This window comes from Scyliorhinus torazame, chromosome 3 (genome assembly GCF_047496885.1).
Source record: "Scyliorhinus torazame isolate Kashiwa2021f chromosome 3, sScyTor2.1, whole genome shotgun sequence".
Taxonomy (NCBI): Eukaryota; Metazoa; Chordata; class Chondrichthyes; order Carcharhiniformes; family Scyliorhinidae; genus Scyliorhinus; species Scyliorhinus torazame.
The window spans coordinates 281,756,056-281,778,315 of NC_092709.1; the positions used below are offsets into that span (position 1 = coordinate 281,756,056).

The following is a 22,260-nucleotide window of genomic DNA, read 5'->3' on the forward strand; positions in this document are numbered from 1 at the left end:
CCCGTGTCTGCGTGGGTTTCCTCCGGGTGCTCCGTTTTCCTACCACAGTCCAAAGATGTGCAGGTTAGGTGGATTGGCTATGCTAAATTGCCCTTCATGTCCAAAAAGGTTAGGTGGAGTTACTGGGTTAGAACATAGAATTTACAGTGCAGAAGGAGGCCATTCGGCCCATCAGGTCTGCACCGGCCCTTGGAAAAAGCACCCCATTTAAGCCCCATACCTTCACCCTATCCCCGTAACCCAGTAGCCCAGGGGCCATCAGGCACTCAGAGGGAGGAGCCAGTGATGGGGCTGTTGCCGGTGACCCCCACAGGGGAGATGCCGAAACACTGCAGCCTCTCTGAAACTCCCCCTTCTGTCCCTGGCACATCCTATGGGCAGCGGGCAGAACAGGGTCGCATCTTGCCACCTGGGATACCCAAGAGACTGCTGGGCATGTCCAGGCCCAGTCGCTCCAGATGTCACAGAGTGGGAATCGCAGCAGTCCTACTCCACACCTCATGTACCGCCCTGTGGCGTTAAGACCCGTAAGTCCAGAATGTTAGACAGCAGTTAAGTTGGCAGTGCACAGAATAGCATCGGGGGTGAGGACACAAACCTGTAGAAACATGTTCCCAATAAACACCTGTGTGCAATGTTCCTACCTGTCTTGGTGCTCTGTCAGAAAGGCGTGGGTGATTGGCTGGGCAGGCTGCAGAGGGGGGGGGGCTGGGGAGGATGGACGCTCGATGGAGGTGTGCAAGGGTTAGGGCCCCCAGGTCAGCCACCACACATTGTTCGGGTACCTGGTCATGTCCCCACCTCTGCCAACCCAAGGGTTCGATGGGACCATGTGATGGAATGTCGCTTTGTAGTTGAAGATAGCCCAGCAACGGAAGGCATTATTATTCAAAATCAGAAGGAATCACCTAGGCAGACATGGAAAGTGTTGCCATGGGCAGGGATCACATGTTGTTGAATCATGTGGAGCACTTGAGTTCATTGCAGAGCAGGTGGTCATCTTCCTCCATCCCATGGACCCTACCCGCTTTTACTGCCAACCCAGGGCCCACACCCCGTAGTGAGGCAGGTAGGAATCACGGAGAGAGTTGCAGGTGCAAGGAGAGAAGATATGGGAGGGGTGGTCAATTGGGGGTGGGGGTGGGATGGGGTGTTCATTTAATTGTTGACCAGGCCCCCGAGTCGGCGAACCTGGAGATGATTAGAGAGCCCCCTTTGTGGCTGCCCTGGCACACACGTTGTGTGGCCTCCTGTGCCTGGCCATCCTCTGCATCCTCCTCATTGGATGAGTCCTAGCGTTCATCTTCCTCCTCCTGCACGTCACCCTTCTGCTGTGCGATATTGTGGAGGATGCAGCAGGCCACCACACTGTGGGAGACTCTCTTTTTTTTAAAGAAAATATTTTATTGAAGCATTTGTAATTTTCACAGTTTAACACATTAACATTTCTTAAAAGAAAAACCCACGTGGGCCAACACATGCAAAAAACCCAAAAATCAATGTCCCCTACTGCCCACGCCCTATTCCCTAAGTACCCATATACTGAATTCCCTGTCCTTTTCTAACATTGCCATGCCTCCTATTTTCTTCCCCAACTCTTTTCTCCACCCCCTTACTGCTGACGTTCAACTTTCTTTTAAGGAGTCGATGAACGGTTGCCATCTCCGGGTGAACCCTTGAATTGATCCGCTCAAGGCGAACTTGATTTTTTTCCAGGCTGAGAAACCCTGCCATATCGCTGACCCACACACCTGACTTCGGAGGCTCCGAGTCCCTCCATCCCAGCAAAACCCGTCTCCGGGCCACCAGGGAGGAGAAGGCTAGGATATCGGCCTCCCTCTCCCCCCTTGGCCCCTGGATCATCCAATACCCCAGATATTGCCAGTTCTGGACTCAGGATTATCCTCCCTTCCAGGACTTCTGACATAATGTCCGCAAATCCCTGCCAGAATCCTCTCAACTTCGGACAGGCCCAGAACATATGCACATGGTTAGCCGGACTACCCCCACACAGCCCACATCTATCCTCCACTTCCTCAAAGAACCCTGCTCATCCGGGCTACCGTCATGTGAGCCCTGTGGACCACTTTAACTGGACCAGGCTAGTTCTGGCACAGGACAAGGATGAGTTGACTCTCTTCAAGGCTTTTTCCCACTTTTCCATTTCCAGCTCTCTTCCCAGTTCCTCTTCCCACTTCCGCTTCACCTCCCTGATCGGGGCCCCCTCCCACTCCATCAACCCCTTGTATATCTCTGAAATCCTCCCCTCTCCAACCACAGTTTTTGACATAGACATAGAATTTACAGTGCAGAAGGAGGCCATTCGGCCCATCGAGTCTGCACCAGCTCTTGTAAAGAGCACCCTACCCAAGGTCAACACTCCACCCGATCCCCATAACCCAGTAACCCCACCCAACACTAAGGGCAATTTGGACACTAAGGGCAATTTAGCACAGCCAATCCACCTAACCTGCACATCTTTGGACTGTGGGAGGAAACCGGAGCACCCGGAGGAAACCCACGCACACACGGGGACGATGTGCAGACTCCGCACAGACAGTGACCCAAGCTGGAATCGAACCTGGGACCCTGGAGCTGTGAAGCAATTGTGCTATCCACAATGCTACCGTGCTGACATCACCTTACCTGTAGTCCTCTCAGGGGGAGGCGAGGGAAGCTTGGAACCTGCCTTTGTACAAAGTCCCGGACCTGAAGATATCGAAATCCATTCCCGCCCGGTAGCTCAAACTCCTCCTCTAATGCCTTCAAGGTCGGGAAGCCATCCTGGATAAAGAAATCCCCAAATCTCTCGATCACGGCCTGCTGCCAGCTCCTGAAGCCCCCATCCAGCCTCCCCGGGACAAATTGGTGATTGTTACAAATCGGAGACCACACTGACACCCCCTCCAATCCCATGTGCTGACTCCATTGCCCCCACACCCTTAGGGCTGCCATCACCACAGAGCTTGTAGAGTAAGGAGCCGGCGAGAACGGCAGGGGCACCGTTAGTAAAGCTTCCAAACTCGTACCCTTGCAGGATGCCCCTTCCACTCGCTCCCAGGCCTCCCCCTCCCTCACTACCCACTTCCCGACTATCGATATGTTGGCCGCCCAGTAATAATTAATAAAGCTCGGGAGGGCCAGGCCCCCCTCTCCGCAACCCCGCTCCAGGAGTGCCCTCTTTACTCTCGGGGTTTTCACTGCCCGCACAAAACCTATAATCGCCATGTTTATTTTTCTAAAGCCTTTGGAACAAAAACCGGAAGGCATTGAAAAAAGAAAAGCAGTCTTGGGAGGACTGTTTTTTTCACCGTCTGGACCCTTCCCGCTAATGTCAGCGGGAGCATGTCCCATCTGTGGAAATCCCTTTTCATTTGGTCAACCGCTTTGCCCAGATTTAACTTGTGGAACTGCCCCCACTCTTTAGCCACTTGAATCCCTAAATATCTAAAACTCCCCGCCACCGATTTAAAAGGTAACTCCCTCAGTCTCCTTTCCTGCCCCCGTGCCTGGATCACAAACATCTCACTCTTTCACATATTCAGCTTGTAGCCTGAAAATCGCCCAAATTTTCCTCATACCTCCATGATTTTTGGTCATCCCCCCACCGGGTCTGTAACATAAAGCAGCAAGTCATCCGCATAGAGAGAAACCCTGTGCTCCACCACCCCCCGTCACTATCCCCCCGCCACACACTTGATGCTCTAAGGGGCATTGCTAAAGGTTCTATGGCCAGGGCAAACAGTAATGGGGAGAGCGGGCATCCCTGCCTTGTCCCGCTCCCGAGCGGGCATCCCTGCCTTAACCCTCTCCCGAGATTAAAATATTCTGACCAGGTTCAGTTGGTTCTCACATTTGCCACCGGGCCTGATATAACAGCCGGACCCAGTCCACAAATCCCTGCCCAAACCCAAACCTGCCTAAAATATCCCATAAGTATGTCCACTCCACCCGGTCGAAAGCCTTCTCCGCGTCTATGGCTACAACCACCTCAGCCTCACGTCCCTCAGCTGGCAGCATGAAAACATTAAGAAGCCATCTAATATTGGACGTCAGGTACCTGACCTTCTCAAATCCCGTCTGATCCTCACCTATTACCTCAGGACACTGACCTTTAGTCTGGTGGCCAAGATCTTTGCCAGTAATTTAGCTTCTACATTTAAAAGGGAAATTGGTCTGTACGATCCACAGCTCTCCGGGTCCTTGTCTCGCTTCAGGATGAGAGAGATTGATGCCTGTGATAGCGTTGGGGGAAGCACTCCCAACTCCTTGGATTCATTGAAAGCCTTGACTAATAGTGGTCCCACTATCCCCGAAAACCTTTTATAAAATTCCACTGGGAATCCATCAGGTCCTGGGGCCTTACCTGATTGCATTGCCCCAATCCGTCTGTCACTTCACTGAGCCCAATTGGGCCCCCCAAGACTTCCACCAGCTCCTCATCTACCTTCGGGAACTCTAGCCTCTCCAGGAATCAGTTCATTCCCTCCTCCCCCAGAGGGGGTTCCGACTCATGTAAACAACTATAGAATTCACAAAACACGTCATTAATCTCCCCCGGGTCCCCCACTACTTTCCCCCTCAAATCCTTAATTTTCCCTATCTCTCTCGCTGCCTCCTGCGTCCTCAGCTGATGTGCCAACATCCTGCTAGCTTTCTACCCATATTCAAATACTGCCCCTTTTACCCTCCTCCACCTTGCCTGTGGAAAGGGGCCCAAAACCCATTTGAAGTCTCTGACGCTCGGCAGGAGCTCCTCATTTGGAGACTCCGCATATCTCCTATCCACATGTAAGATTTCTCCTACTAGCCTGTCCAGCTCCGCCCATTCAGCCCTTTCCCTATGGGCCCGAATCAAAATATATTCCCCTCTGATGACCGCTTTCAATGCCTCCCACACCACCCCAGCCGCAGTCTCTCCCGCATCGTTGGTTTTTATATACCCCCGAATGGCCTCCCTCACTCACTCTCATATCTTGTCGTCTGCTAACAGCCCTGCATCTAGCCTCCACTGTGGGCACTGAGAATTCCCCGTGTTCACCTGTAGGTCTAGCCAATGTGGCGCATGGTCCGATACTACGATTGCTGAATGCTCTGTATCCACCATCCCCGCTAACAATGTTTTGTCAAGTATTAAAAAATCGATCCTGGAGTACGCCTTGTGCACATGAGAGTAGAATGAATATTCCTTCCTCCTTGGCCTCTCAAATCTCCATGGATCGACACCCCTCCATGTGCTCCATGAACCCCCGCAGCTCTTTCGCCATTGCTGATACTTTCCTGACCTAGAACTTGACCGGTCCATCCTAGGATCCAACACCGTGTTAGAATCACCCCCCATAATCAACCTGTGCGAGTCGAGGTCGGGATTTTTCCCAGCATCTTCCTAACAAAGGCAACGTCATCCCAGTTTGGGGCATATATATTTACCAACACATTTACAACTACCATTCCCTCCAGTTTCCCGTTCACAATAATAAATCTGCCTCCCGGGTCTGTTTCCATTTTCCAAACCTCAAAAGCCACCCTTTTGTAAATCAGGATGGACACCCCCTTTGTTTTAAAGTCCAATCCTGAATGGAACACCTGTCTGACCCATCCCTTTTTAAGTTTAAATTGATCCCCCAGCTTGAAGTGTGTCTCCTGTAGCATGGCCACATCCACCTTTAACTGTCTCAAGTGTGCTAACATATGGGCCCTCTTGACCGGCCCATTCAGGCCACGAACATTCCGCGTAACCAGTCTGGTAGGGGGGGCTCTTGCCCCCCTCCCCTGTCGATCAGCCATGACCTTTCCTAGACCAGCCCTTAACCCATGGCCCGCACCTCCCCAGATCTGCCCCTCGGCAGCAACCGCCATCTAGTCTCCATCTCCAGCCTCCTGGAAGTCCCCTAATCGTCAGCAGTTACCCCCCACCCCGTCACTTTTCAGCTCACCCTCCACTTCACTCCTGTGAACCAGCCTTACCAGCTAGCCTAGCAGGTCGCACCCCTGGCGCCTAGGATTCCACCAGCTGCTGGATCTTTGCCCCCCAACTCTTAACATAAGTTTTCAAAACAATAGCACCAAGCAGAAAGTAAACACACCATCCACTTAAGTTCTAGGCTCAACACCCCACCCATCCCCCTTTACAACATCTTATCAATCCCAGCACCTTCAAACAGAGTCCCAAACAATGGAAGTGAAAACAAACAAGATAAATGGAAAGACAGAAAAAGTTATGCATGCAAAAACTCAGACAGATGTCTTTTCTTCCTCGAACATCTCATTTTGAGAACTTTTCTTCACCCCCCCCCCTCCATTTTTTTTCCTTTTATCTTGGGGAAGAAACTACGTTAGTACATACACTGAAAGGTCAAAGTTAGATAACTCAGAGAAATTCTTCCCTTCCCGGTCATTGCAACTCAAGTTACAGTGCACCACAGAACTTTTTGATTTAAATCGCTACCGACCAGTTTTTTCTTTTTTTTAAAGTCCTAATGGGTCCCCCAGGTCTTTCATAAAGACCGCCACTTCTTCCGGCGAGCCAAAATATAGTTCCCGTTCCTCGTAGGTTACCCAAAGACGGGCCAGGTAGAGCAGTCCAATTTTTATTCCCTCCGCATACAGGGCCGCTTTAACTTTATTAAAACTCGCCCTCCTCTTAGTTCTGCTCCCAAGGCTTGGTAAACCCAGATGACTCACTTAGCTCTATACTGGTGGGCCCCTTCAGTGGTCCAGGCAACTGAACTGCATCTGCAGTACGCCGATGCATCGTTCGATCACGGTCATGGCATGGGGTCATTGTAGTGGGTCTCCATGTTGGTCTGTGTCGCAGATGTGCATGATGTGCATCCCACAATCACACATTTATGGAGTTAAACTCCTTTCGGTTTGTGAAAGCCAGGCATTCATGCACCATTGCTCATAAGGGGACATGCATCCCATCGATCACTCCCTGGACCTGGGGCATCCCAGCGATGGCAGAGAACCCCGCTGCCCGGGCAACCTGGTGGGTGCAGTCCACACATTGAAGGTGTTACATTATGCCGACGAAAGCATGTGGGCCTCTGTGATGGCACGGATGCACATGTGCATCAAGGTCGGCAAGATCCCAGACAGGACCCCACTCAGCGCCTGGAAAGACCCCGTGGCAAAAAAGTTCAGGGTGATCATCACCTTGGCAGCAATTGGGAGTGGGTGTCCTCTCCCATATCCCCTGCTACACTGCTGCAGGGCCCTCGCCATGCAGCTCCTCCTCGTATAGCCTCAGAGCATCCCCCAGGGCTGCGGCGTCAAGCAGATTTCAATCAATCCTGGTGGGATTCCAAAATCCATTGTCTGCAGGCATGATACGTATCCCTGTACCCAACTTGATCCCAGGGGCTACATTGTGGCCCTGGCCTGCACTGCAGCGGCTGCCCCCCGCAGGTCCCCCTCCCTCCTCTCCCATCCCCACATCCAGTCCCGGCTGTTCCCCCCTGCACACTCCTCTCCGTACCACTCTCTGCCCCCCTTGGAGCCAGGTGTGTTGGGGGGTTGGTGGGGGCATCCATATGGCCGGTGTCATTGTGCGCAACCACAGTCCACGATGGGCAGTCAGTGGGGTGCGCAACAGGATAGCTGCGTTGTCGACCACTGCAATGGGCACCCGGTATCAGGGGACACCCAACCCTATAGCCCATCTCCTGGTCACACCCCGCTAGGCCTCCCCCGGCCCTGCCGATACCCTAACCCAGCCAGCCAGCCATTCCAGCGGCAGGACCAGCATTCCAGTTGTGCCTCTGGGAACATGTCCTACCTCCCCTGTCCCCCTCAGCAGCCACTGCGGCTGTTTCCCTATTTTTAAAACCACACGTGTATCTCGCTGTCGGTAATTCCCCGTGGTGGATGCAAAGCACCGCGGGAGCCCCGGAGAATACCGGGACGGGTCCGTTAATGATATGTTAATGTCCGTTAATGAATGCCAAGGCTGTTTACTGTGCATGCGGCATTGAACATATTCACATCGCTGTCGACGCAGCGGAGCATTGCATTCTGTCAGAATCCTAGCACCGGCCTCGATTTTCGACTGATGTGTGATTCTCCGCCCGACCGAACCTCGCGATTCCGGTGTCGCTGGACAGAGAAACCCCCAAGTGTGGGATTGACCAGTGAGAAACTCTCCAAGCCGCAAGGAAAGAACTAAGTGTCGGCAAAATCAGATCTGGGCCTGACCCAGCAAGCTGGCAGGAAACACCTCGCCAAACCCATCCACAGTCATGTTTTGGGGAAAATCTGTTTCAGTGAAATCATGGGATTGCAGAAATCAACAGACCAGCTCTGTGTTTCTTCCTGCAGCTCACAGCGAAATACACAGACACTCCCAGCTGCCTTCTCAAACTGAAACTCAAAAAGCAGAAGTGAGCTCAGCTCCCCCCACCCTCTTACATCACTTCAGTAATATGATCAGCTCCATTTCTTAAAGGTACATTGCTTAAACATCCTTTTCTTAAAGGTACTCTCACATGACACCGCCCCAAGAAAAAAAAATAAACCATCAACTTCAAGATGGTTTCATTTTGCACCTTTGCACCATCAATTAAGAAATGCACATAGTAAAAACACTTTACAGGTTCAAAAAAAACAGCACACGCAAACAGGTATAATAATATCGTCCATTTTTTTCCCGTTCTTCTTCCTCCAACCAAAATCCTTCCATTCATCATATTCGTGACAAAGCATCGGCTATCACGTTTTCCCTTCCTGCCACATGTACTATTTTTAAATGAAATGGCTGTCACAATAAACTCCAGCGAAACAGCCTCGCATTGTTATTACGGAATCGCTCCAAAAACGTCAACAGATTATGATCAGTATATATAATGGTGTCAGACGGATTGCTGGTCACATAAATGTGAAAATGTTGCAAAGCCAGCACCAAACTCAATGTCTCCTTCTCATTGTCGAATGCTTTTTCTGGTGAGAATTTAATTTCTTTGAAAAATAACCAACAGGCCGCTCTAGCCCTTCGTCGTCGTCTTGTAGAAGCACCGCACCTACGCCCACATCACTCGCATCAACAGCCACTTTGAATGGTTTGGTATAATTTGGGATGACTAACACAGGAGCAGTGGTTAACACAGCCTTCAGGCTGTCAAATGCCTGTTGACACTCCGCTGTCCACTGGAATTTGTTATGCTTCTTGAGCAAGTCTGTCAGTGGAGCGACCACACTGCTAAAATTTGGTACAAATTTCCGGTAAAATTCACTCATACCAAGAAATCGGATTATTTCCCGTCGTGTCGAGGGTATCGGAAACTCCCCAATAACTTTTGTTTTCACATCCCGTGGGACCAATCGACCCTGTCCGATTGTATGGCTAAGGAAAGTGTCTTGGGCTTTTCCAAATTCACTTTTGGCTAGGTTTATCACCAAACCCGCCTCCTGAAGTCGACCGAATAACTCCATAAGATGTTTTAAATGTTCTTTCCATATCTGGCTGAAAACTACCAGATCGTCGATATATACCGCATAATTGGGTAATCCTGAAACAACTGTATTAGTTAACCGTTGAAATGTGGCTGGGGCGTTTTTCATGCCAAATGGCAAAACTTTGAATTGGTATATACCATCTGGAGTCACAAAATCTGAAATCTCCTGAAATAAAGTAACCTTTAAGTAAATCCAATTTGGAAATAAAAGCAGATTATCCCACTTTCTCAAAGCAATCCTCCAAACGTGGGATAGGATAAGAGTCCGTTCTTGTAACTGCATTCACCTTTCTATAGTCCACACACAACCGTTGGGTACCATCTGGTTTAGGTACCATCACTATGGGTGAGCTCCATTGGGTGCAACCCACTTCAATTATGCCATTTTTAAGCATACTCTCAATCTCTTTGTTAACCTGTGCCAATTTTAAAGGATTAAGTTTATATGGATGTTGTTTGATAGGAACAGCATTTCCCACATCTACATCATGTATAGCCATTTTAGTACTTCCCAATTTGTCTCCACAAACTTGCCCATGTGATATCAATAACTCTTTCAGGTCAGTTTGTTTTTCCTCTGGAAGGTAACTTAACAATTCATCCTAATTTTTAAGAACATCCTCATTTTCTAATTTAATTTAAGGTATGTCATGTCAAATTCACAGTCATCTGGATTTGGTTTGTCACTTTGAGTTAGAATCATTAAAACCTCCTTTTTCTCTCCTTCCCTTTCAAAGTACCTTTTAAGCATATTCACATGACACACTCGGTGAGTCTTCTTTCCATCTGGTGTTTTTACCACATAATTCACCTCACTTAATTTCCTTTCAATCTGATAGGGTCCACAAAACCTAGCTTTTAAATGCTCACCTACCACTGGTAACAACACTAAAACTTTATCTCCACTGGCAAAACTACGAATGTTGGATTTCTTGTCCGCTATCCGTTTCATCACATTTTGTGCAACTTTCAAATGTTGTCTAGCCAATTTACCTGCTCTATTTAATAGTTCCCTAAAATTTGACACGTAATGCAATAGTGTAATTTCCGATTTCTCACCCACCAATTTTTCTTTAATCAATTTAAGTGGTCCTCTTACCTCATGACCAAAATTTAGTTCAAAAGGACTAAATTTGGTTGACTCATCAGGTGCATCCCTAATTGCAAACAGTACAAATGGAATTCCTTCATCCCAATCCTCTGGATAATCTTGACAATAAGCCCTCAACATTGTCTTCAACGTCTGATGCCACCTTTCTAATGCTCCCTGCGATTCTGGATGGTACGCAGTTGATTTAAATTGTTTTATTCCTAAACTAGCCATAACTACTTTGTATAACTTTGAGGTAAAATGTGATCCTTGATCCGATTGAATTTCTGTGGGTAATCCATATCTAATAAAGAATTTAAGTAACTCCTCCACAATCTTTTTAGCTGTAATATTACGTACCCCTGGAAACCTAGTAGACACATCCATTATAGTCAAAAGATATTGATTCCCACCTTTCGTTTTACGAAGCGGTCCGACACAATCAATTAGGACCCTTGTAAAAGGTTCTTCAAATGCTGGAATGGGTATTGAGGGCGCTGGTTTTATCACTGCTTGAGGTTTCCCTATCACTTGACATGTGTGACATGATTGACAAAATTTAACTACATCTTTATGTAGTCCAGGCCAATAAAAATGTTTCTGGATTTTAGCTTGAGTTTTCCTTATCCCCAAATGACCTCCTACTGGCACCTCATGTGCCACTTGCAACACCTCCTTTCTATACCCTACCGGCAATACTACTTGATGAACTTCTGCCCACTTTTCATCCGCCTGCATATGAACAGGTCTCCATTTTCTCATCAAGGCATCACTTTTACGGTAATAACACTCTGGTATACTCTCAGATTCCTCTTCCGTATATGCTTTCTGATATATCCGTTTTATTTCTACATCTTTCTGTAGAAATTTTCCTGAATTAAAAATATCCGCCTCATCCTCCACCTGTTCTTCTTTTTCAACCTTCTGATTAAAAATCGTTTCTAATAATTGCACTTCAACTTCATCTTCACTCTTTGATTTCTCCTCTTGTCTTAATGTATGACTTTGCGACCTTGTTACTATACAATCCGTAAAAATCCCAGTATATTCGTCCTTCAACACTTCAGTTGACGGATTTTCCACTGTCTTATCAACCACAGTAGGCAGCTCTCCCACCTGCGATCCAGCTGTATCATTACCCAAGATAAACTGTATTCCTGGACAAGATAGTTTATCTATTACTCCTACTACCACTTCACCGCTCTTTACTGGACTTTCCAACCTTACCTTATATAATGGAACGCTACTCATCTCACCCTGAATTTCACATATTCCCACCTTTTCTGGCAACATTCTTCCCAAACTACATAATTCCTCATCTCTTACCATTAAAGATTGACTAGCTCCTGTATCTCTTAAAATTGTGACTTTTTTACCTGCTCCCCCTGATACACATGAGTAAACTTTACCCACACAAGTAAATTCTTTAAAGACATCCGGCACCTTCTTATCAATTACTTATTGAACAGGCTGTACAATCGTTTGCACCTCCTTCGCTTCCCTTGGGCTTTCCTTTACCACTCTAACAAACCCCACTGTCTTATTCCGTTTTACCACATCAGCCTTCCCAGTGCTTTTCTTCAACCACCAACACTGTGACTTTACATGGCCTAGTTTATTACATGGAAAACATTTGAACTTTTCATTTCTCTTCCACCCTCCTGAATTTGTTTTTTAACCTGAGGTACACTCTCTTTATTATCTCCCGTCAGATCACCTTTACCTTTACCACTTGAGTTTTTCTCATGTCCCCAGATTCTATCCCTCACCGGCTGAAACTGATGTCGGACCCAAGCCTTGATTTATGAACTAATTCATAATCATCTGCCATTTCTGCTGCTAATCATGCAGTTTTAACCGTCTGCTCTTCCACATGAGTTCTCACTCCATCAGCAATTGAATTTTTAAACTCCTCCAAAAGTATAATTTCTCTGAGAGCTTCATACGTTTGGTCTATTTATAAAGCCCTTATCTACCTATCAAAATTACTATTTTGAGCCTTTCAAACTCCATGTATGTTTGACCAAATTCTTTCCTTAAATTTCTAAACCTTTGTCTGTAAGCTTCAGGCACTAGCTCATATGCACCCAAGATGGATTTTTTCACCTCTCCATACGTTTCCGATACCTCCTCCGGTAGTGATGCAAACACTTCACTAGCTCTACCTAACAGCTTTGTTTGAATCAGTAATACCCACATGTCCCTTGGCCATTTCATTTGTTTAGCTACCTTCTCAAATGAAATGAAAAAGGCTTCTACCTCCTTCTCGTCAAACCTTGGCAATGCTTGAACATATTTAAATAGATCCCCACCACGTCTTCGATTATGACACTCTGTCTCACTATCCTCATCAATCTCATCCAACTGTATGTTTCCCTTTGCGTCTGCCAATTTTAACTGATTTTCATGTTTCATAGCCATTTTAAGAGATTCAAACTCTTTTTTCCTTTCCTCTCTATCTCTTTCTTTGTTTCTTTCTTCTCTCCCCTTTTCTTTTTCTCTCATTGCATATTCAAGCTACTTTAATTCTTTTTCATGTTCCAATTGCTTAATCTGCAATTGGAGCTTTGCCATTTCTAATGAGTCAGAATGTATCTCAGGCAAATTTAAATGCTCAGCTACCGCGGTAAGTACCTCATCTTTTCGCATTTTGCCAGGCAATGTTAACTGCAATGCTTTTGCCAAATCTAACATTCTGCTTTTAGTCTCTGTCCGTAAGGTATTGCATGTTACCGTGTCCACCCCCAAAAACCTCTGAGCCTCTGAAAGAGCCATTGTCCACAACACACTCCCCAGTTAAACCAAAATACCACACCTGAAAAGCAACCACAATATGCTCACCCCTCACTATCTTTAAGTTCGTTAAGCCAATCCAATCGATAGACTTTTATCACAGACGAGCCCCCAATTGTAATGGGTCCGGGTTTACAGAACCCCAAAGTGTTTCATGGAGTTCAACCGACCCACAACGTTTAATAGATTGTGGTGTGTGAAGCACACGGCGTACTCTCCAGGTGTGATACAGCAGAAATGGACAACTGGTTCTCAAAACAAAACAATGTTTATTCTATGAACTCAAGTTAACCTTTTAAAAACAAACATTGAATATCTTAACACCCATTACTTCAAAGATAACCCCAAAAGACGACAACACTAAATAATCCTTCAAACTGTTCCTTTAAACATCCAAAAGACTTCAAACCTTCAAAAATAGGAGCACATTAGGTTACATTTAATATATTTATAGTCTTTGGATTGCAGAAATCAACAGACCAGCTCTGTGTTTTTTCCTGCAGCTCACAGCAAAACACATAGACATTCCCAGCTGCCTTCTCAAACTGAAACTCAAAAAGCAGAAGTAAGTTCAGCTCCCCTCACCCTCTGACATCACTTCAGTAATATGATCAGCTCCATTTCTTAAAGGTACATTGCTTAAACATCCATTTCTTAAAGGTACTCTCACATGACAATATATATTATATGTGTATCACATATTCTTCTACTTGTCTGTCCCTCACAGGGGTAAATGTTCGCTTTATGCGTTGTGTATAGCTGGTCAAACGTTGACAAGGGCAGACAGGACAGGGAGGGCAGTAAAATGGGTAGGTTCCGGTAACACCACATTGAGAAAGGTGGTTATCAGAACATCAGCATAGGTATGGGGCAGACGATATTGCTCCACAATTGGTGGGTCTGTAGGTATGGGGTTGGGGGATGAGCGTAACATTTGTTGGATGGCTTCCTGCTGGATTCTCACTACCCTGACCTCTCCGCATTTTCATGGTGGGGCAAAGGCCGTGGCCATCAAACCTTCATTTTCCCCATTTGGGGCCACTATGTGGTCACTTATTGGACACTTAAGGGTCGGTTACTACCCAGTCTTAATTTTCAGGCTGGTGAAAGGATTTCCTGGGTATTGAAGAAGCCTAAAAATAATCGACTTCAGGCCTTCGATGGGATGGCATTGGGGCGCTTCTATTAGTAGATCCCATTTTAATATCGGGCATCCCGCTCTTAAGGACTGGTAACCACAGGTACTCCCTCCCTCTACCCCCAGCCTCTCCGCCAACACTCCAATCCCCCTCTGCCCAACCTTCAGGTCTCCACCACCCTTCCCACCCTGAGACCACCAAAACCTATCTCTTCCTGGAAGCAAGGGACTTGGGCTCCACGGACTGAGTGCAGCCCTTGCCTGGCCACTGCAGCCTCAGCGCTGCTCAGACTGGAGAGTTGCCAGTCAATCAGATTGGTCAACAGCTCTCGAAGACTATACATCCTCCTGAGTGAGAGGCGCAAGTCCCGCATCCAGCCAATTAGCTCTCATTGGAGCATCCAATGACTGTGGGCCAGGTAGTGTTGTGGTGGATGCATTCTCCGCTGACTCTTCCGATGGCGGGAAGGGACTTAGTCTTCCTAAAAATCCTGGCCATGGATGCTAATCCTGCGGGCCAAATTTACCGCCCCCTCCGATGGCAAGCTTGGTAGAGGGAAGGCATATCTTTGCACGGGAGGGTGGCAGGTCAAGCTTTTTCACTACACTACAATTTGAGGCCCTTATGTTAGCAATCAATGCCCCCTTAAGGGCCTCATTACACTGTTGCTGCTGGTATTCAACAAGTAGCAAGCAAGGAACTCACCAGTGAATCCCTAAAATCAAACCCTTGCTGGGTTGCTTGTGAACCTCTGGCAGGGGGGCCATCATCCAAAGAGACTCGTTACCTGACCTTGTCTGTGTCCAAGCGCACGCCCTGCTGAGAGATCTGGTCACCTAGGAACTTGAGTGTCGACATGCCAAAGCAACATTTGGACCTGTTCAGCTTCAGGCCATTGGCATGGATACGGCGGAATACCTGCCGGAGACGAGAAACATGCTCTTCAGGGGTCGTGGACCATATGATGATGTTGTCCAAGTACACACGAACCCCAGTGCCCTCCATCATCTGCTCCATGATGCGATGGAAGATCTCCGATGCCGAGACAATGCCAAACGTATTGCGATTATAGCAGTATCTGAAGGTGTGTTGAAGGTGCAGAGCCTTCCGCTGGACTCATCCAGCTGGATTTGCCAAAATCCAAGTGACGCATCTAACTTGGTGAAAAAAACGTGCGTGTGCCATCTCACTGGTCAGTTCCTCCCGCTTCGGGATGGGGTAGTGTTCACGCATTATATTCTTATTGAGATCCTTGGGATCAATGCAGGTCTCCCGAAGGCTTTCTAACACATACCATCGAGCTGACTCAGTCAGTCATTTCGGTTACCTTGGAAATGATGCCCTGTTGCTGAAGATCACTGAGCTGTGCCTTCAGGCGCTCCCTCAGCGGAGCCGGGACCTGGCGTGGTGCGTGGACCACTGGCTTGGCATCAGGTCGTAGCAGAATCTTGTATCGATATGGCAGCATGCCCATCCCGTCGAACACATCCGGATACTGAGCGAGGATGGCGTCAATGCCGGCCTGAAGATCCACATTGGAGGATGTCATTGTGTAAACCCGCTGCACGAGGTTCAGCTGCTTGCTGCCTGGCTTGACAATTTCAAACTGTAACCGTGCATGGGTGCTCCGGTTGGAGACGACTAGGTGGCAGGATCCCAGTGCCGTGATGGCATTTCCTTTGTAGTCCAGGAGCCTGCAGGCTGCTGGAAGGACCTTGGGGGGCTTCTTGATGCGTTTGAAATCTGCCTGTGAGAGGAGGTTGGCAGAAGCACCTGTGTCCAGCTTAAACTGGATGGAGCAGTGGTTGACCTGCATCACCACACGCCATTCGTCCGCAGAATCCACACCGAGGATGGATTGAATTTGTGATGAGTTGGATGTGGCATATTCACATTTGGTAATGATGCCCACACAGTAGGTGGAGTCCAGGCATTCTTCCTCTGGATCCGTTGTGCTGCCAGGATCAGAATCCTGTAATTGTTGTTGCACACTCTGAACGTGCAGTTGTCGGAATTGGGAACGCTGGCCCCTGACTGGTGGTGCAGACCTGCACAAAGCTGCATAGTGTCCACGTTTCCTGCAGTTTAAACATCGCCTGCCTCTTGCAGGGCAGTGTTTCTTTAAGTGGGCGTTGCCGCACTTCGGGCACGTCATGACGTCGGCGTTCTGACGCTCCGCGCGTCGGCCGCTTCGTTTTCCCATTTGCATCGCGCATGCGTGGGGCCCAGGGAAAAGCACACGAAATGGCCGCTTTCATCAATGCTGAGGCGCTGCATCCGGGAGATGGCCTGCACACTCTCTGCCTCGTGGGAGGCAAGTTTCTCATTTTCAGCCGATTTGTTGGGCATAGCGATTTTTGGCGTGCTCATGCACTGTGCATGTTTCACTCACGGCTGGCAAGGTCATACGCTTGATTTTCAGTAGCTGCTATCTCAGGGGATCAGAGTGAACTCCAAAAACGATTTGGTCTCTGATCATGGAGTCAGCAATATCACCAAAGTTGCAGGACAGCGCTAGCAGGCAGAAGTTAGTTAAGAAGGAGTTGAAAGATTCATCTTTACCTTGTAGAAGCTGTTTGAATATGTAGTGCTCGAAGATTTCATTGGTGTCCACTTCACAGTGACTGTCAAACTTGTCCAGGATGGTCTGAAACTTTGTCTTGTCCTGGCCTTCGGTGAAGTGAAAAGAGTTGAAGAGTTCGATGGCTTGATCACCGCTGTTGAGAGGAGAAGCGCGATCTTCTTTGCATCAGACACACCCACGAGGTCTGAAGCTTTAATGTACAGCAGAAACTTTTGCTTGAATGTCCTCCAGTTGGCACTGAGATTGCCAGAGGTCCTAAGCTGGTGAGGAGCCTGAATCTTCTCCATGGTGCCGGGATACATTCGCTGGTCGTCACGGAACGGACTGAGGTAAACCACCTAGATTAAGCAGTCTCCTGGTGGCATGTCGTGTTTTGTACTCTGGGATAACACAGGCTGCAACTGGATGCAGCTTTAACCAAAAGATACTCCAGACCTTGAAGTTAGTTGAATCTGATTTATTGAACCAGTAGCACAGTTAGCACAGTTCTCTATGAATTTGACTCTCTGCTAACCTAAGTGTGGTTACTCTGTCTGACTGAACCAGATTAGCTCTTAGCCACGTCCTGGAGGTGTGATACTGTACATACACCCTGACTCACTCTGTAGATGTTCATCAGTGGAAAGAGGCGGAGTGTGATATGTGGGCAAATTCATTGAGTGGAATGTTGGAGGAAAGGCATGAGAGAAGGATGGTGTAATTGGCTGTGGGAAAGACAGCAGGGAGGTTTAGAAAGCTGAAGGGGATCAGGGTATGATGGTCAGTGCACTGCAGGATCTGATTTGTGACTTTGAATGGACCCATTAACACACAGAGTTATGTAAAAGACGGGTCAGGAATTAGGCGGTGGAAATACTTTTAAAGACTGAAGAGGAAAGGGAAGCTGGAGAGGAGAGTTCAGGTCAGAGGGAATGAGGATGGGCCTTTTCGAGGAGGGATAGTAACAGCAGTTTTCTCTGCTACTTCTCCTTTTCTCTGCTACTTCTGCCATGGCAACAGTGGAGAATGAGAGCACCCCTGTATAAACTCTATCCTTCTGTGAGGCCATAAAATTTGTTCATAAACTATTAATTAGATTCATGGGAAGAGTTAACAGTTGGATAAAGTCAGTACAGCAAATTGATTAAAATGTCCCTGAAATTTAGCATTTTCCCTACTGGTCTCTGGCTCTAACTTCAGTGAATACAAAGAGATGCTCCTGGAGAGATGGTTCAAGTTATTCATTTTGCTAGGCTGAAGATTCTGCACATGCCCTCTGGAGGCCAAATTCCCCAAAGCATTCCCGATCGATGTGGCTCTACACACGCATAAATTCATAAAACATTCCCCAATGTCTTGACTGGAACGTAGAGCTCTCTGACCGTATCTACATAACTTGCCATACACATTTATGCCATTCAGTCAATTTAATCAAATGGTAAGAATGGAAACCACAGAGGTTGTAACGGGGAAATAGGGAGGAGATTAAATTAAAAAGGTTATCTTCAGGCATTTGCAGAAAGGTCACAGATTGAATGAGAAATAATTAAATCAAAGGTTGGGGCTGATCAAATGCAGGAGACATTCAGGAGACATTTACATTTGGATCAGGTCTTCATTATTATGTTGAATGCATGCTTTCTGATTTAGGTATGAAAATGTACAGCGTGATAGAGATTAGCTGTTATGTGAAACCACGTCCAAATAGGAACGGCTGGATTCTCCATTACAGAGACTAAAGGCCAGATTGTCCGATTCTGAGGCTAATTGCGAAGGATCCATGGCGTTTTACGTGGAAAAAATTGGCGCCGCTCCATCACCAATGCAGTAACCGGTGAGGGGCTAGCAGCCACGCCACGTAAAACTCCCGGCCTCCACAAAATAAACGGCTGGGGAATGGCCAGGTCCCTGTCCGGGCATGTGCACGGCAATGATCTACAGTGGACCCAAACTGCCAGATAGTGCCTCCTGAACACCCCCCTACCCCTCCCACCCCTAGTCCCCCCAGCCCTCGCGGAGGTCCTTCCAGCCAGCAGCACAGCTCCTGCCCGACTGTGGCAGCGCTGGACACAGTCCGCAGCCACCACGCAGGCTGAGACCAGAAGTGAGCTCGGCCCATCGGGGGCGGAGCATCGGGGGAGAGCCTTCAGGTGACCTGCTGAGGCCGTTCCAACTGCGTCCGGCGTGCGCCTCGGAGGAGGCGGAGCATAGCAAACCTGCGTCAAACAGGCACCGCCCCTGCTTCGTTGTAAAAAGGGATTCTCCACCTGATCGCCGATTGAACGGAGAATCTCGCCTTAAGTGTTGACGCTGGGGCACGATTTGTGGACTTTCACGACAGCAAAATTGGTACCGCATCTGGACCGATTCAGTGACTATTGAGGGGCTAGCACTGGTGCCAAGTGGAACATAATCGATTCCAATGAGAAACGGTGCCGAATTCACCGGGTCTGAGATTGACACTCAGGAGGCTGACAAACGGCAGCCGCATATACACACTTCACTCCCCATACACACCATCCCAGCTAACAAGATAGCAGGATGACGCCTGGCATGCTTCACCACGCCGAGCTCAAGATCCTCCTGGACACGGTGGAGGAGAGACATGTGACCCTGTACCCCGGTCCGGGAATGAGGCTGCCAGCTGCCGCTGTTCGCCGTGCCTGGGCGCAGGTGGCAGAGGCGGTCACGCCATGAGTAACACCATCCGGACCGGCCTGCAGTGCAGGAAAAAACAACCTCATCAGGGTGGCCAGGGTGAGTAGGCCCCTGGCACCACCCCTTCATCCCACACACCTGCGATCTCCCCACCAACCCACCACCACGAGGAGAGTGGCTGAACCCCATCCTGCACCACATGCCGGCTCCCATTTCGGCTGCCATGGCCAGGTGCCCTGGCCACTGAGGCCACCAACTACCCACACCCTGGGCTGCATGCGTCGGACTGTCTAACACTGTTGTTTTATGTTTCCCCTCCCAGGATAAGGAATGGGAGAAAACTGGAGGGGAATGCCAAACCTGCGGCCCCTCACCGTGGCTGAGCAGAGGGCCCTTGACGTGAAGAAAGGGAAGTCACTGGGTTGGTAGTTGGCTGCAGGCGAGGAAGTGAGACCCTGCTTAGTTGCTGTTCCCTGTGACACATCGGGCAACCCCACAACACCAGGCCACTACCCTCACTGCCACTCCCACCCCCACACCACCCTCACCCCAGCCTCACCTCCACCCTTTTGTGGAACCCCTTTTGGTTTGTGTAGAGTGGCCTGTCATCAGCAGTTGCTCGTAGGGCGACGTGCATCCCCTGGATGTGGGGTGGCGTACCCACTGCCCGGGCATCCTGGTTTGCTCAGTCCACATTGAAATGGATGTTTGTACCAACTGGGCATACAGGGCCTCCGTGACAACACCGATACAGTTGTGCCCCGAGCTCTGTCAGATCCCAGAAAGGTCACCACTCGGCGCCGGGAAGGACCCCATGGCGTAAAGGTTGAGGGCGAACCTCACCTTGGCAGCCACCGGGAGCGGATGACCTTCCCCATTACTCCAAGGTGCCAGGTCTGCCATGATCTGGCAGATATGACGCACTGCCTGCCTGCTCAACCGGAGTCTTCGACACCATGCTCGGTCCAGCAGGTCCTCGAACAACAAGCGCTGCCTCACGTGGCACCTCCGTTGCACCTCCCCCGTCTTAGGCCTGTTGGGCGGCCAGCTATCCATCCTCAGTGGCTGCCTCCTGTTCTGCTGTTGCACTCTCCACTGCTGCAACTTCCCCCCTCTCGAGCAGATCCAGCTCATACAGCCACAGGGCATCCTCCAGGGCTACGGCGATGAGCAAAACGGCTACCATTTCTGGTCGCATTCCAATATCCATTGTCTCAGGGGGTGAAAGGCCAACATGTTAGATTGGTGTGTGTCCCGTGCCCAAAAATGTCCAACGGGCTACATGGACCCTGGCCCTGCATGTCCCCCTCTCCGTCTTCCTCTCCGCACCCCGGGCCCCATTGGGGCCCGGCACCATGGGGGCCTCTGGCTATGGTGCCCGTCCCTGCGATCAGGGATACCGTCGACTGGCACTGCCCATGCCAGCAGTATACTCCACGGCCGAAACTTGGTGTCCCCGTAGGGCTACAGTGGGTGTTGTCCTTGAGTGGGCCGCTTGATTCCCCACCGGCAGATGGCAATCTGAGGGTGGTATGGCAGTAGTGGGGGTGAAGAAGCACCCATACAGCCGGTGTCACTCTGCAGAACCAAGGCAAGGAGGGTGGTCAATGGGGTGCACAGCAAGATGGCTGCCTTTCAGGCCTCAGCAATGGTCCCGTGGGTGGTCGCTCCAGTCCCGTGGGTGGTCGCCCCGGCCACAGACCCCATTCCCCCATCACCACCCCCCCACCCAAGCCAGCCTGGCCAGTGTCCAACCCGGCAGCACACGGTTGCGCCTCTCCATGTCCTACCTTCTCTCTCTCCCTCATCAGCCACGATGTCGGCGTCACGATTTTTAAAAACAAAAGTGAACCTTGCAGTCGAGAATTCGGCCCATTGGAGGTGGAGAATAGCAGAGGCCCCAGAGAATACCGGGTCGGGCCCGCTAATGAAATGCCAATGGCATTTACAGTATGTGCGTTCTGGAACGCATTGACACCGCTGTCGAGACGATGGAGGATTGCAATATGGCATGAAATAGGCACCCGGCACGATTCAGGCTTCAGATCTGATTCTCCACCCAATTGTGTTTCCCGATTCCTGCGTCGGCCAACACAGACTCCCGCCCGGAATCCCTCCTAACCATCGCATGATAACAAGATTAGATGTAAACTGACAGAATAATGAAGAAGGCAACCCCCATCCCCCAAACCACCTCCATCCCAACATCCCCAACCCCCCCTTTCACTCCACCCCCACCCCCAAAGCAGAGAAACCTGCGGGTCTAGCCACTTTGAATGGGCTTCTCCCATTTCAGGACAAAACCCGGCAACGACTAGATGAGGCAATCAAGTGGGAATTAATTTTCTGTTTAAGTGCCTCAACTAGTCCACTGGCGCAGGCCATACAATGTCACCCTGCCACTGCTTTAATGATGATGGGGAGAGTGCTGAGGGGGTAGGTGGTGGGAAGACTGCCTGCTGGATTTACTGACCCCCTTTGCCTTCAAGCCTACCACCAGGAGAGTGTAAAATCCAGCTTTCTGTCTCTGACCATTTGATCAATACTATTCTGCTACATATTAAG

At 49.2% G+C, this 22,260-nt stretch overlaps 1 protein-coding gene and 1 long non-coding RNA gene across 2 annotated transcripts in view; one reads left to right on the forward strand and one right to left on the reverse strand.

Moving 5' to 3' along the window:
• LOC140409143 (A disintegrin and metalloproteinase with thrombospondin motifs 12-like) overlaps positions 1-22,260 on the forward strand; it is a 951,810-nt gene that overhangs the window by 710,033 nt on the left and 219,517 nt on the right. The gene's annotated exons all lie outside the window — the stretch shown is intronic.
• Positions 1-22,260, reverse strand: part of LOC140409144 (uncharacterized) — a 55,687-nt gene that overhangs the window by 32,877 nt on the left and 550 nt on the right. The gene's annotated exons all lie outside the window — the stretch shown is intronic.